This window comes from Trichosurus vulpecula, chromosome 1 (assembly GCF_011100635.1).
Source record: "Trichosurus vulpecula isolate mTriVul1 chromosome 1, mTriVul1.pri, whole genome shotgun sequence".
NCBI lineage: Eukaryota > Metazoa > Chordata > Mammalia > Diprotodontia > Phalangeridae > Trichosurus > Trichosurus vulpecula.
Window position 1 is genome coordinate 560,956,816 of NC_050573.1, and position 16,500 is coordinate 560,973,315.

General features: G+C 34.9%; 1 pseudogene; it reads left to right on the forward strand.

Moving 5' to 3' along the window:
* Positions 1-517: 517 nt before the first annotated feature.
* On the forward strand, positions 518-1,408 carry LOC118833798 (annotated as a pseudogene).
* Positions 1,409-16,500: the final 15,092 nt, after the last annotated feature.

Sequence of the window (16,500 nt, forward strand, 5' to 3'; positions counted from 1 at the left end):
TATACCTATAGCTACATCTTTGTCAACTTCTATATAGATATAGATTTATATATGTAGATATATAAGCATATATATATGTATACATATGCGTATAATGCAAAGAAACAGAATAAGCTATTTGATACAGTAAAACATGCTATAAAAATTTAGCATTTACTAAATACCTAGCAAGATAAAATTTTTGTCACTAGAACAAACACACCAAGAGCTACCTATCTTTCATGGATTGATAGACAACAAAGTCCCATTTTACACATATAGAATTTAAAATACCCTAAAGAATTCAAGCAATAAACAATGCTAGAACTGTAAAATTATCAGATATTGCTGTTGCCCTTAATTGCATGGCCATAGCATTGATCCATAAAATAATAATACCAATTATTTTATTTATGTGACCTAGCTAACTACGCACAATTTTCCAGTCTGGTAGAAGAAAGCTTCCACCTCTTTTGTCCCCCTAGCTCTGCGAGGCCTGCAGGTCTGTGCTGAGGGCGTAATCTCATTTAGCAGGATAGGGTTTATAAAAATTGCCAAGAATAAGGGATACTTCAAGAGATACCAAATGAAATTCTGGAGAAGGCAAGAGGGAAAAATGGATTATTATGCATGGAAATGTTTAGTAGTCCAAGACAAAAACAAGTATAACACACCAAAATTCAGGATGATAGTCTGAGTCACCAACAGAGATATCATCTGCCAGATTGCTTATGCCCATATAGAAGGGGATATGATTATATGTTCAGCTTATGCCCATGAGTTACCAAAGCATGGTGTGAAAGTTGGCCTGACAAATTATGCTGCCACTTACTGCACAGGCCTGCTGCTGGCCCACAGGCTTCTTAATAGATTTGGAATGGACAAGATCTATGAAGGTCAGATGGAAGTGACTGGAGATGAGTACAATGTGGAAAGCATTGATGGTCAGCCTGGTGCTTTTACATGCTGTTTGGACACAGGACTTGCCAGAGCTACCCTGGGAAACGAATTCTTTGGGACCCTTAAGGGAGCTATGGATGGTGGTCTGTCTATTCCTCACAGTACCAAATGCTGCCCTGAGTATGATTCAGAAAGCAAGTAATTCAATGCTGAAGTACATCGTAAACACATCATGGGCCAAAATATTGCAGATTACATGTGTTATCTCATGGAAGAAGATGAAGATGCTTATAAAAAGCAATTCTCACAGTACGTAAAGAACAATATCACCCCTGACATGATGGAGGAAATGTACAAGAAAACTCATGCTGGTATATGGGAAAATCTAGTATATGAAAAGAAACCCAAGAGGAAAGTCAAAAAGAAAAGATGGGACTGCTCCAAGATGTCCCTTGCCTAGAAGAAACACCGCATTGCTCACAAGAAGGCAAGTTTCCTCAGAGCTGAGGAGTGGGCAGCTGATAGTTAAAACATCAAAATCTGCAATTTTCTATGAAGATTTTCAGATTAAGACAATAAATTTGTTGGACAACAACAAAAAAGCTTCCAAAACATGAAGTTCCAGAATAAGGAATTAAAATCATGAGGGAAATATATGAAGCATATATTATCTCCATTGTCCCGTCTCTCTCTGGAATTGAAATGAGGATGCTTTCAACAAACCTGCACAAATTGAGTTAATATCCTAATACTTCTATTTAATATTTTTAATAGTAGCTGGTTTATCTGCCTGTGAAATAGTCTAAAGAATATTAAAATAATACCAGGGTAGCAACTTATCTCAGGAACGATTCTGTCTGTAACTCAATGTAAAAGACTAAAATTAGATGATATTAATAATTAGGGGATAAAGATAGAGATTTTGTTCTGAGATTTCATTGCTATGGGTCAATAGTTTTAAACTCAAATAGAAATGAGGACCACTGATCTGTAGAAAAGGATCCCCAAGGGCCACATATCAGCAGTTTCAAAACATAATTTTATCTATGCTAGTGTATGGAGGCAGTTAGGCAGCAGACAGAACATGGGGCTTAGAATCAGGAAGGCTCATCTTCCTGAGCTCAAATATGTCTTCAGATACTAGCTGAGCAATTCTCTTATACCTGTTTTTCTTAGTTTCTTATCTGTAAAATGAGAGGGAGAAGGAAATGGCAAAGCACTCCAGTATCTTGGCCAAGAAAACTCCAAATGGAGTCATGAAGAGTTGGATATGACTGAAACAACTGAAAACAAATTTTGTATATGAAAACACACATATGTATGTATAGGTATAAACACACTCACACCCATATACACATATGCATATGCATACACACACATTTATATGCATTTATTTAAATATTGGCCAATTATATTTCACTCTGGTTCTGGACACACTCAAGAGTCAGTGCCATGGGCTGCAGTTAGCCGATGTATTTGATACTTTTGGACTAGGCAACTATCAGATAAGGGAACTCCTTCTACCAATACAAGTTGGGAACTTTTCTGCAACATACAGTCTTGGGAGTTGCCTATAGTACTAAGAGGCTAAATGACCTTCCTAGTGCCACAAGTCAGAATGCATCAGAAATGGTACTTAATTATATTTCTTCCTGGCTTCAAGACAAGCTAGGTCACTATCCACTATACCATGCTGCATCATATTAATATTTGAAAATGATAACATCATCCAGATCAGGGAAGATGATCGATAAACATCAGAATATGTGATGCACAATTTTCTGTCAATAAAAAAATAAATATTTTTAGAAAAAAAACCATATCACTTTCTTGGCAAAATGGTAAAGGCTAACAACAGCTATATGTTGCTGGATTTGTTGTAACTGGACATGGTTTGCCTCATCATAGAATATATGAAACAGCTGAAATCCAAAAATGGATCCCAAAGGGAATCCATGGGAGGCATCTGCATCATCTCAACTAAAAAAAATGCCAAAAAAATAATATTCACTAACTGGCTTAATCATTGCATATGGAAAGAGAAGCATGTTTGATAGTATTTCAGCAATTCATGCTACCAGAAATTATATAAAGATTATCTTTTAGGATTCTGGACTTAAGCAGCCCCCTCTAGACAATATCACATGCCCTCCAACCACCATCCCTATGTCCCTCACCCCTATCTCTGAAACTTTAGCCTTTACCTCCTGGGATGCAGGGGTCTATTAGGTGGCCCTTTGTCTTATCTTTGCTAAAAACTACCTTCAATGTTTCTTCTCAACCATCTTCAAAATATGTGACTACACTTCTACACACAAAGCTTTTTCAATTTTCCTTTATTGTTTTGTATTCTTCCATTAAAATGTAAATTTCTTAAAGGTAGAAACTGACTTGCTTGTTTCTATTTGTGTCTCCAATACTCACATGAGATGGCCATAGTAAGTAATTAACAGATGATCTGTGAATTATTTGTCTATTGATCAATTGATCTAATTGTACATTTCTGTCTATCTACATGGAAATTATGCAAGGAAATGGTAGACCCACACAATATATTTCACTTCAGGTGGCAATATTTTAACACATAAAAAATATGTAATAAATACCACTAAATTATAACCAAAAGCTTGTTATCATTCATCAGCTATAATGGCAAATCTCTAAATTATAAATGTAGACCTAAAATGTCCTTGATAATTCAATTATTAAACCATTTTAATTGGACTGTGACCTCAAAGACAAGTATTTTACATAGTGGGCAGAAGAGAATAGTGATACACAAAGAATTAGGAAGACTATCTTAATAGGTATTGCCATAACAAATACTCATGCTATCAGGTAGGTGGAATGCAAGGGTTCCAAAATATATTGGGGAAACTAGAATAAAGTAAGAATAAGGTGAGACATATATTATCTTTTTCAAACTCTTTAGTACTAGAGTTGTTTTAAAGATTTTTACGGGGTCTAGAGAAGATGAATATACATTTTAGTTCTTTAATTTAAAAAGAACCACTTATTTCATCCAATTGTTCAAGAATCTTCACACTAAAAAGAAATTTATAATAGTAGGATATAGAATTGGCCCAGGATTTATCTATCTGTACTTTCAAAATAAAACATGAGAATGACCTAAACAATTGCAAATATTGCTAATCTTTCCATGTCTCAGAATTCTCTCCCCCTCCTATATTTTATCTTTTGGGGGGGTGGAATCTGAAAAGTACATGGTAAACTATACTGCCTCAGTAATGAAAGAAGCATCTTTGAGTCCAAATTATTATTGTGACAAATAGGCAGTTATGAGCATTTGTGTGCTTTGTCAATTCTAACATTTCCATGTTAGCCTTCAGAATCTCCTCTGTGCTAGAATCACTGTAACCAACAAAGATATGAGATGGGAACTGAACCTGTGATTTCAGCATAGGGAGCTCCCTGGATGAGAAAATATCTTCTACCAATACAAATTGGTACTTTTCCTGCAACAAATAATTTTAGAGAATTGCCCAGAGGTAAAGTGATTTACTTAGGGGGTTGCATAGACCTTATGTATTAGATACAAGTCTTGAACCCAGGCTTTCCTGGTTCCACTGATAGTTCTTTATCAACTATTCCACAATACCTCTGTGACATAGAAAATTTGCACAACTTACCTATTTCTTCAGTTGTAAGTTTTACTTTAAATAACTATATGAAAACCATTTTCTTGTAGAATTTGAAAATGATTTTTCTGCTGAATTATATGATAGAAAAATTCCTACTCTCTTTTCTGTGAGGAAATTTCAATGACCTTAATCTGAGGATTTCAGCATTTAAACATATTGATACCAATTCTAAATGTAGATGGGGATGAGTAAGTAGTAATTTTGAAGGATAAGAATGGAGAGTAGGAGCAGATGCTTTAGCTACAGAAAAATCTATTGAATGAGTAGATGTAGGAAATAGACAGAAGAAAGATATTCTAAACAAAGGGAAAGGGTCCAAAGATCAGAGATCCAATCATGAGCAGAAAGTAGCAAGAAAATGGGATTCACAGTGAAAGAAGAAATGGAAGTGTTGGTGGAGTTTTTCCATATTGCTCTAAAATTGAGCAAAACAAAACAAAACTAAAAAAAGGTTCAGGAACCATCCATAGAAATAGTGGAGGTTGTGGTCAAATCTGACTTTTTCCTGATGCCAATAATGGACTTTTCCCTGTGTTCACCCATCCCTATAATACAAGGTTGTCTTCACACTTGAGGGTCTGCAGCCATTAATCAAAACTGCTTCAGCTGTGCTCTCTCTTAGTCTGTAATGTCAGCAGCACTCTGGGAGTAAATTACACTTTGAGTTTTGCTCTCAAAGTCGTCTATTTTCCTGCAGCCGAGTATAGAATTTATATCCGAGCCTTGTGGCTATTCCTACTCACAGCCCTGTTTTCATATAAGTTAAAGTTCCCAGAAATTTTGGGGTGAACATTGTGATTTCTAGTTTTCCCTGATAAGATACATACATAGATAGATAGATAGTTTTGGGAACCCACTGTTGCAAAGGATATGAGGTTTATATACTTCTGTTTTTAAAAAACATGAACATAAAAACTATTTTTTAATGTTTCTGGGTTTCTTAAAAGTAAGATTTCATTACAACTTGGCTGTGTGTGTAGCTTTTCCAAAACTAGGCCAGCAGAGTACTTGCACATCTGGCAGGTTGTACTATGGTACAGAAATGAAGCAAGAAATAATTAAGAAAATTATAGATATAGGTAATAATATTGGATGGAATTTGACCCTAGGGCTCAATATATTATCATAGAACTTTTTTCATTAACATCATAAATAGTATTAGTATTAACATTAAATTGGTTAAATTTCTGAAAAAATCCCTTCTAAATCTCTTTCCTACTGAGTTCTAATCTTTGTTGGGATAGGAATAGGGATTGGCCCTATATTTTTATTGATGTAACAGGCTCCTGGTGAGGAATTCCCTCCGTCCGTATAGGTAGGAAAATTCTCTGAAATTTGTAGTGTGAGACAGTTTCAAGTGCTGAGAAATTAAGGAATTTACTCAGGGTTTCACATCCAGGATGTGTCAGAGGTAGTATTTAAACCAAAATCTTTCTGGCTCCAAAGCCAGATTTCTATTGACTATACTATGAATGCCATGCCTTTAAACAAAGAAGAAGAAATATCTAGCCATCATATTCAGTTTGACAGTATATGTAACTTTCCTCACCTATAGTCCTCACTTTGCAAAAAAAAAAAAAATAGTAGCACATATTCCTATCACAAACATAGTAATTATGACTACACAGTATTTAGTGGAAATTTTTCCCATTTCCATTACTAATATTGTTTCAAATAGTTTTCCTGATTCTGCTTATTTGACTCCTTGTCAGTTCATATAAATGTTCCCATGGTTTTCCAAATTCTTGTAGTCAATGTTTTTTAAGGCCCAGCAATATTTTGTCATATTCATTTGCCAGTTTGATTAGTCATTGACAGTAGAAGGACATTTACGTTATTTAATTTGTTGCAACTACAGAAAGTGCTGCTTTTAATATTTTAGCATATATACGTTCTTCAACTCATCACTTAACAAGTAAATATTCAGAAAATACATCTTGTTTTATCTCAAGGTCAAATGTTTTGAGTCAGTCTACTATAAGCAGGAATGTGCATATATGAATATTGTTTTTATAAAGTAAAAAGGAGGGGGGCGGAGCCCAGATGGTGGCTGGTAAGCAGGGACTACTGTGAGCTCCGTACCGAGTCCCTCCAAAAACCTATAAAAAATGTCTCTGAACCAATTCTCCCGCCCAGGACAGCCTGGATGGTCTCTGGGTGAGGTCTATCCCACACAGAGCTGGGAGCTGGGAGCTGGGAACGGAGTGGAGCAGAGCCCAGCCTGAGCAGCACGGAACAACCAAACTTGGAGTCTAGCGGATGGGGCCCCTAGCGCCCTGATTATGTGAGCTGCGGCAGTTACCAGACTCCTCAACCCACAAACACCAAAGTCTGTGGAGAAGGTTAATGGGAAAAGCTGCAGGAGTCGAAGGAGTTCAGGGTTCGGTTTCAAGCCCCGGGGGCAGCAGAGGTGGGGCAGCTACAGTTGCTGCTGCTTACAACCCCAGGCCCACCTGGTGGGAGGAATTAAGTGGTGGATCAGAGCAGGAATGCACAGCCTGCTGAAGATCTAAGCCCAGTCCGGGCTGAGTACCATGCTCCAAGGCAAAATATGGATTGTCAATAAAATAGAGGACTTTCAAGCTTTCTCAGTGAAAAGACCAGAACTGAATAGAAAATTTGACTTTCAAACACAAGAATCAAGAGAAGCATGAAAAGGTAATCAAGAAACAGAAACAGAAATTGCAAGGGACTTACTAAAGTTGAACTGTTTTGTTTACATTCCTACATGGAAAGATGACATGTATGATTCATGAGACCTCAGTATTAGGGTAGCTGAAGGGAATATGCATATATATGTGTTTATGTATATATATATATATATATATATATAGATATAGATATATATATAGATATACACACATATATATATGTGAATGTGTATGTATGTATATATCTATGTGTATATGTATGTATGTATGTATTATATATGTGTATGTGTATATATATATACACATATATGTGTGTGTGTGTGTGTGTGTGTGTGTGTGTGTGTGTAAAAGAGAGAGAGCAGACACAGGGTGAGTTGAAGATGAAGGGAAAATATCTAAAAGAAATAAAATGAAATTAAGGGATGAGAGAGCAACTTACTGAGAGAGGGAGATAGGGAGAGATAGAATGGGATGGATTATCTCGCATAAAGGTGGAAAGAGGAAGCAGTTCTGTGGGAGGAGGGGAGAGGGCAGGTGAGGGGGGAATGAGTGAACCTTGCTCTCATCAGATTTGGCCTGAGGGGGAATACCATACATACTCTGTTGGGTATCTTACCCCACAGGAAAGAAGAGGGAGGAAGATAAAAAAAAAAATAAAAGGGGGGGATGAGGGAGGGGAGGGCAGATGGGGGTGGAGGTAATCAAAACAAACATTTTGGAAAGGGGATAGGGTCAAGGGAGAAAATTCAATAAAGCGGGATGGGTTGGGAAGGAGCAAAATGAAGTTAGTCTTTCACAACATGAGTAGTGTGGAAGGGTGATACATAATGATACACATGTGCCCTAGGTTGAATTGCTCGACTTCTTAGAGAGGGTGGGTGGGAAGGGAAGAGGGGAGAGAATTTGGAACTCAAAGTTTTAAAAACAGATGTTCAAAAACAAAAAAAAAAGTTTTTGCATGCAACTAAAAAATAAGATACATAGGCAATGGGGCATAGACATTTATCTTGCCCTACAAGAAAGGAAGGGAAAAGGGGATGAGAGGGGACGGGGGTGATAGAGGGGAGAGCTGAGTGGTGAACAGGGCAACCAGAATATATGCCATCTTGGAGTGGGGGGGAGGGTAGAAATGGGGAGAAAATTTGTAATTCAAACTGTTGTGAAAATCAATGATGAAAACTAAATATGTTAAATAAATAAATTTAAATAAAAATATATAAAGTAAAAAGGATAAGGACTAGTGTGTGATTTTATTAATATGAACAATTTCTAGATTAGGAAACTCACTATAGCAAGCTAGATTGGTATATTCACATGATTTCTATTATGTTGGTGAGCTCCTTGGAGTAGTAAGAAGTTGTGTGTATATGTCTGTCTGTCTGATTTTTTCTGGGGTTACAAAATCAGGGTTTGTCTCCAAAAGTCTAATTTTGTCTTCTCCCATCATTTTGAAAGCTCCTTACCTTTCATCTTCTGGGTCTGGGCAGTTACAATTTGAAAGGGCTCAGGCCCCCACAACAACTAGGAAGGTGCCATTAGGGAAGTTCTCTTCCTCCTTAGGATACAGACACTCTACTTTGCACCACCCTCAGATCTTGTGGGAGTAGCACACACCCTTCAACTGTTTGGGGGCTCTCAGAAATTGCCTGGTGGAAAGGGTTCCTATACTGTTTAATTTTTGGTGGGATACTTTGACTTGGACAGGATCAGCAGAGTCAGATGAGTCACAATCTACTTTGCATATCTCATTAGTTTCCCCTCTCCAAAAAATTAATAAAACCTGTTCATGAATTTCCATGTTTCTTGGAAGGCACCACCTTATTTCCATCGCACAGGTTTATAGCCTTGATATCAACCTTGACTTCTTACTCTCACTTACCCCACATATTTAATAAGTTGTCAGATCTTGTTATTTCTTCCTCTATCCCCTCAATTTTACTTGTCCAATCAGCACTCTAGTTAGCACCTCAGCACTACTCACTTTAAATAGTACAATAATCTCTTAGCAGGGCTCCCTGCTTCATATCTCTCCCATCTCTAATGCATTTTCCAAACAACAACCAAAGTGATTTTTGTAAAGTTCAAATCTGACCATATTACTTCTTTGCACAGTAAACTTGAGTGACTTTCTATTGACTCTAGGATCAAGTATAAATTCCTTCATTTGACATTTAAGTCTGTCCACAACCTTGTCTCAGCCTATAATTTCAGCCTTATTATAAATTACTCCCTGTTCTTTTCAGTCAAGTCAAGGTTATTACTCACACACAATATTTGCTAAATAGATCATGTTACATGGATGTGATGAAATATTACTGCACCATAAGAAAGCAAGAACAAGATGGGTACACAGAAGGACAAAAAGACATGTAAACTGATGTGGAGTGAAATAAATAGAACCAAAATCTAATTTTCCAATCCATTAATAGTGGGCATCTACACTGTTTCTTGTTCTTTTCTACTACAAAAAGTACTGTTATAAATATTTGGGTTTACATCTGACCTCTCTTTGTATTTTTTTTTTCCTCACAGGGCTATTTGTCTAGCAATGAGGTGTCAGCATCAAATGGGATCAACATATTAGCAACTGTCTTAGCTAATGTATATACTTCTTTCCATAACACTTGTACCAATTTAGGACCACAATGGCAGTCTGTCAATGTGTCTGTCTTTCCAAAACTCTTCCAGTATTTTGAATACTCCTATCATTCATTATTTCTCAATTTCTTGGGTGACATTTATAATTTGAAAGCTGTTGTGAATTATATTTCTCTAAATATTTATGATTTGGAATTTCCTTTCCTATGACTGTTAACAGTTTGGAAATCTTTTGAGAAATGTTTGGATACCCATCTATCAAGGAATGGCTTCTATGATAGATATTTAGATCAGTTCCCCATATATTCTGGATACAAGAAACAGGTGACATTTTAACAATGAGTAAAAAAGTATCTACTCTAAAGTAAAAAGCTGATGCTATGGTACATTTTGAAAACAGATGTTTCAAATTTTGTTGTAATTTTATTATGTAATTTTGTCATTTAAAATGATGTAAGTTTTAATTAATTAATACATATATTCACACTTTACAAAAACTAATTTGAGAAATAGTTTTCCAACCTATTAAAAATTTTCCAAATGAATGTTGATGTGTTTACACATATTTGTTTAGATAGATAGAAAAGAGATATTATATCTATCAATTTCTCTCAGCTTCATACACCTTTTAATATTTATCATCTATCATTTACCTCTCTAGTTCATCTGTGTTTTAGCTTGTAAGAATAAGTGATTTTCAGAAAGGAATATAGAAATTTGCTAATCAAATTTATGGAAAAACTTTTGAATAATTGATGGATCAAGATTAAGATTTTCTGATGAAGAAAACAGGAATGATTTAGTTAGTTCAGCAAATACTACTCTACTCTCATTGAAGTTATGCATCTTTCTCATCAACACACATACATGCATATTTAATGGCCATTAATGCCAAGTATGAAAAACTGAACTTAGTACTATGTACATGTATAGAATTTATGAAAGAATACATATATGTGTAAAATATGATCTAAATATTTTCATTAATAGGATATGAGATCAAAAAGTATTAAGACAATTGTTCTAAGCTGCCTTATATGATGCACCTTTCTATGTCACAAAGTATTTTTAAATGTTTTTCTTATTATTATAATATTTTTCTTCTGAAAAAAAAAGATTTCTTTTCTTGTCAATGGGCATCCTCAAATGCACTGATAGGAAAATCCTAAGTCTCTGGAGGAGCAAGATTTAAACAAGCCATTTTTTAAGTCAGTATATAACTTTATATGTCCCTCACTGAAGTTGTAATCTTGAAAAAATAATTGTCTATCAAGTTTTCACCAATCCCATCTATTATGTAGGCAATAAAGATTCAGTTTTCATTTTCTTCATCAAAATGAGTCTCATATAAATACGTAATCTTGAGTCCCAGGTTACACTTCCTTTCAATCAATAATTAATTTTTGAAAAATAGAAAATGTCAAGGTCACTCTGTTATTTTAAGCTGCTTAGCTATATTGAGGGGAATATACTTTTAAAGGTCTCGTTTGATTCTTTGTTGGGAAATATTTCATATGAAAATTAAAAACAAATAAGAGGAAGGAAAGAAAATTGAGGGAGGGAGGGAAAGAAGAAAGAAAGAAGGAAGAAAGGAGTGCAAGAAGGTGGAAAGGAAGAAGGAAAAGAAGGTGGGAAGAAATGAAAGAAGGAAGAAAGGAATGAAGGAAGGAATTTTTTTCAAATTACATTCCCACATTAATATAAATACATATAAATGAAATGAGGACTTAAGTAGCATAGCACTTCCATTACAAAACACAATTTTGTACATAGGAATGTCAGCCAAATTTATGAAAAAAAAATAAACGATGTATCCACCAATCCATAAATAATAAGAATAGAGAGGTTTCAGAAGAAGAAATCAAAACTATCAATAGTAATAATTTAAAAATCTCTAAATTATTGCTGATTACAGAAATACAAATTAAAACAATTCCAAGGTAGCACCTGACAACTATCATATTGGCTAACATGAACTGAAAAATGTTGGAGGAGTTGTAGAAAAATAGGGACATGAATGCGCAGTTACTGTAGTTGTAAACTGGTCCAGTCATTTTGGAGAACAATTTGGAAATATGCCCAAAAGACTATAAAACTCTGCATACCCTTTGACCCAGTAATAGCACTTCTAGGTCTGTATCTTAATGAGATCAGAGAACATGGAAACAGATCTATAAGTAGAAAAATATTTTTAACAACTCTTTTTGTGGGTGAAAAGAATTGAAAATGGAGTGAATGCCCATCAATTTAGGAATGGATGAAAAAGTTGTAGTATATGATTGTGATGGAATAATACTGTGCTAGAAGAAAATATAAAAGGAGTGGTTTCAGAAAAACCTGGGAAGTTCTATATGAATTGATGCGAAGAGAAATTTACAAAAGCAGGAGAACATAAAAAACAGTAACAGCAATATCGTAATCATGATCAACAGTGAAAGATTTAGCTACCCTGACCGATACAATGATCTAAGATAATTAGATAATTAGGTAATTAGAATCTGAAGAACTCATGGTAAAATGTGATCTATGTACAGAGAGCAAATTGATGACCTCTGAGTGCAATATGCATATGTGTGTGTATGTATGTCTGTATATATATATATATATATATATATATTGACTTTTTTCTTTTTTTTTGCAAAATGATTAATACGGAAATTATTTTTCAGAATGATTTCATATATAAAATTGATATATTGCTTGCCTTCCCAATGGGTGGTGAGTGACTGGAGGGAGGGGAAGAATTTGGAAATCAAAATTTAAAAAAAATGCATGTTTACAATATATAAATGAAATATTGTTTTTAATAAAAGACACTATTTTGGATTCTACCTTTCTAAAAAGTAAAATAGTTTTTAATGTTTCTTTATGCTGCTTTCTGCATATTGTTTTTCTAAAACTATTTCATGCTATTTTCCTCAAAGCTCTGGAACACTCCTCTGACTTCTTTGTTACAACTCTCATGTAGTACACTATGTGTGCTTATTCATGTGAGGTTTTTTTACCCTACCCTAGTACCATATTTTTATCCATTTCCTTCCCCCTATTTCAGTGCTGTGCTCATATGAACAATTAATTGTCTATAAGCAGTGGCACCTGTCTTTCTCAATTCTTTTCTAAAAAAGACCTAGCACTTCTCAATGCACAAATCCCCCTACCAATTTGAGGTACTCCTGCTGAGGAATTCCATGTTAGACACAATATTATTTGTTTAATTTATTATTAAAATTAAGAATAGTTAAAAATTCATAATATAACTACATTTTTCTGGTTATTTTTAGTCTTAGTTTTGTTTTTCTTTTTGTTTTGCATCCATGCATGCCCTCATATTTTTTTTTTAATTTCTATTTGGATAGGAATTTTGGTTACCTTATTCATTCATCTTTCATTTCATTTAATATATTGTTATGTTGTTGTTGTTTGTATTTGTTGTTGTATTATGTTATTGTTGTATGTATTAAGGTTATTGTTATGAGCAAATAATTCAGAATATTTCATTTTAGATAAATTGTATATATATTCCAACAATTGCACCATAGCTTCTTTTTATCCTGCTGTGAAAATGGATGATAACCTAGTACTATATATTCCTTGTTCATTTTATCATTCCTTTTTTTCACTATAACACTTATTATTCCCAGATGTGCACAAAATGTTTTGCCAATACCTGTATAGATCCAAATATATTCTATCACAAAGAGCTTTTACAAACCAAACAAGCAATATCTTGAATCGTCATATCAATACTGGAAGAACATTATTATTAGGAGTGGGAAAAAATTATGGAATTTAAGAAAGTGTCACGCACAGATGGCAGTGATGCAAATAGCTCATTTTGATCCAAAATAGTATCAATAACAGAGACTGGGACAACTGATAATACAAAGAGATTATGGGTTCTTTTAAACTCCTACAACTAATTTCCTTCATCATTAACACTCACTTTGTTAAAGTTATTTAGGGCCATAAAATGCATCAATAGAATCTAATTTGTTGGAGGAGAAACTTGCACTATCTTTCTATAAAAGTAAAAGAAATATTAACATATGGAAACATATAAAAGGTAGGTAGGGCCTAAAGAATAATCTGGTCCTTATCACACATCTGTTTCAAAGGGGGATAAGGGAACCCAGAGTAGCTCCTGCTCTACACTGATAAAATATTATTTTATACCATATCCTAATTAATAGATGTTTCCTTTCCAAGATTACTCTACTTCCAGAGAGAAATTAAATTGATAGTTTGTGAGGTTTCTTTGTCTTTTTTCTTTGTTGTGGTTCTTGTTGTTATGACCTTATAAACTACCAAACTAAAACAGATTTACCAATTGTTGAAATATTCAGCCACCAATGAATAAGATTTTCATACCCAAGAAGTGGGCACTTCCCCCAAACACCTCACTCACAGGTCTATTGTTTATGCTGTAAATCAAACTATTCCTCAAGATTCAGTCTTTTCAATTATTGCATTGTCATCTTTTGAAAATCTGCCCTAGGACAGATTAAGCATATTGGGCAATAAGTGGTTAATACAGTATATCTCTTTTCCCAAGCATAATAATGATGGTGTACAATTTCTTCTAGAATAAGGGTACCAATAAAATATCAAAAAAGTCTTCAAAAGGACACAAGAATACAAATAGTATATTAATCAGGGCATGGAGCTAGAGCAAAGTTATGAGGGCCTTTAAATCATCATTGTGAAGCACATACACAATAACCAAAAAATGTAAATTCCTCTAGCAGAAAATGATTTAAAGTTACTGGTGGAGTAGGGATGTGTTTTTTTTTTCCTACTTGGTAGCAAAATAGAAAAAAAAGAGTGAAAAAATATAAATGGAAGATGAACAGAGTTGTAAATGATGGCAATAATCAAAGTTAACAATTAAATAAATTCTGATAGCAATAGACTAATGCCTCATACAATCAAACAAACAAACAAACAACAAGCCCTATTAGTTTCCATGTGGGGGGGGGGAGGAAGCTTTAGCAAATAAAAATGTCAACATTTTAATGTGAATCACCAAACCTATTCCAACTCAATAGGTCACTGAGAAGAGAGAACAGGTTTTGATAGGGATGATAGAGAAAAGAGAGGTCCATGGCTATTGTCAATTGTTGTTTGTTTTCTTTCATTCTTGAAGAAGACCATTACTTTGGGAAGGTGATATCAAGACTTGCAAATAAATTGAATTGAAGTGAGATAGGGCTATGAAAAAACAAATCACTAGCCTTACTCTCTCCTCCTGAGTCATCTGGTTCCAGTGGTGAGATACTGATCCCACTAACTGGAGATTGCCCCAGGTGAAATGTGACACTGGCCTTTTTAATCTAAGGTCTTTGGGAGGTCTCAGTTTGTCTGAGGCAATGCCCATTCAGTGATTAAGGCTAGGTAAAAAATGAGAAAAAATGGTCTCTTTTACCTAGTTAAAAAATCAATCAGGGAGGGAAATAGCATTAGGGCTTCTGGCCAAGCAAAAACAACTGCTATTTGTATTGATTCTGAGCCATCAGAACCCAGAGAATGATCAAAGTAGGTTGGGCTGGGACCTATTTTTGGCCTATCAGCGAAACTCAGAGCTATTTATGTCTAAGGCATGATCCTTAAAAAAAAAGGAACGAAGGAAGGACAGAAGAAAAGAAGGAAAGAAGAAAAGAATGAAAGAAGAAAAGAAGGAAGGAAGCAAGCAAAGAAGGAAGCAAGAAAAGAAGGAAGGAAGGGAGAAAAGAAAAGAAAAGGAAAGGAAAGGAATGAAAGGAACAGAAAAGAAAAGAGAAGGAAAGGAAAGGAAAGAAAAGGAAAGAAAAGAAAAGAAAAGAAAAGAAAAGAAAAGAAAAGAAAAGAAAAGAAAAGGAAAGGAAAGGAAAGGAAAGGAAAGGAAAGGAAAGGAAAGGAAAGGAAAGAAAAGAAAAGAAAAGAAAAGAAAAGAAAAGAAAAGAAAAGAAAAGAAAAGAAAAGAAAAGAAAAGAAAAGAAAAGAAAAGAAAAGAAAAGAAAAGAAATCTAACCTGTAAACCTAAAGATATCTTGCAATGTTTCAGTGATCAAAATTTGTATTACTTTGGGCAAAGTACCCAAAGGTAAAGGTATGATTCTCTATGTGGACAGAGAGGGAGGAGGGAGAGAACAGAGGGAAAGAGGGAGAGGAAGGAGGGAGAGGGAGGAAGGAAGGAAGGAAGGAAGGAAAAAAGGAAGGAAGGATGGATGGAAGGAAGGAGCTACATTGCTGAACTGGAACTGGCCATTTGGGTTCCTAATCAGGCCGCTAGCACTACTCATAGATTGTTGTTTGTCTCTCATTCTCGAAAAGAACCATGACATTGATAAGGTAATGTCATGACTTACAAGTGCATTGGATTTAAGTGATGCAGGGCTGTGCAAAGTCACCAGCCTCACTCTCTTCTTAATTTGGAAGGTTATTGTGAGGATGAAGTGACACAATATTTTTAAGAAAGCACTAGACACAGACCCTGGCAAATAGTAGATAAATACAAATCCCTTTCAATTCCCATGATCTGTGCCTCCATTTTAGGAAAATAGGAAATGAGATTAAGGCCAAACTTGCTACATTACAGACAACTAGGAGATATGAGCTACAAATTTATGCTTGTTAAATGGAAGAAAATTCCAAATGCTAGACCCATCCCTAAGAGGAAGTGGTTGCAAGGAAAAGGTGCCTGAGCTGTTTTCAGATATTTGACAGGCAAAATT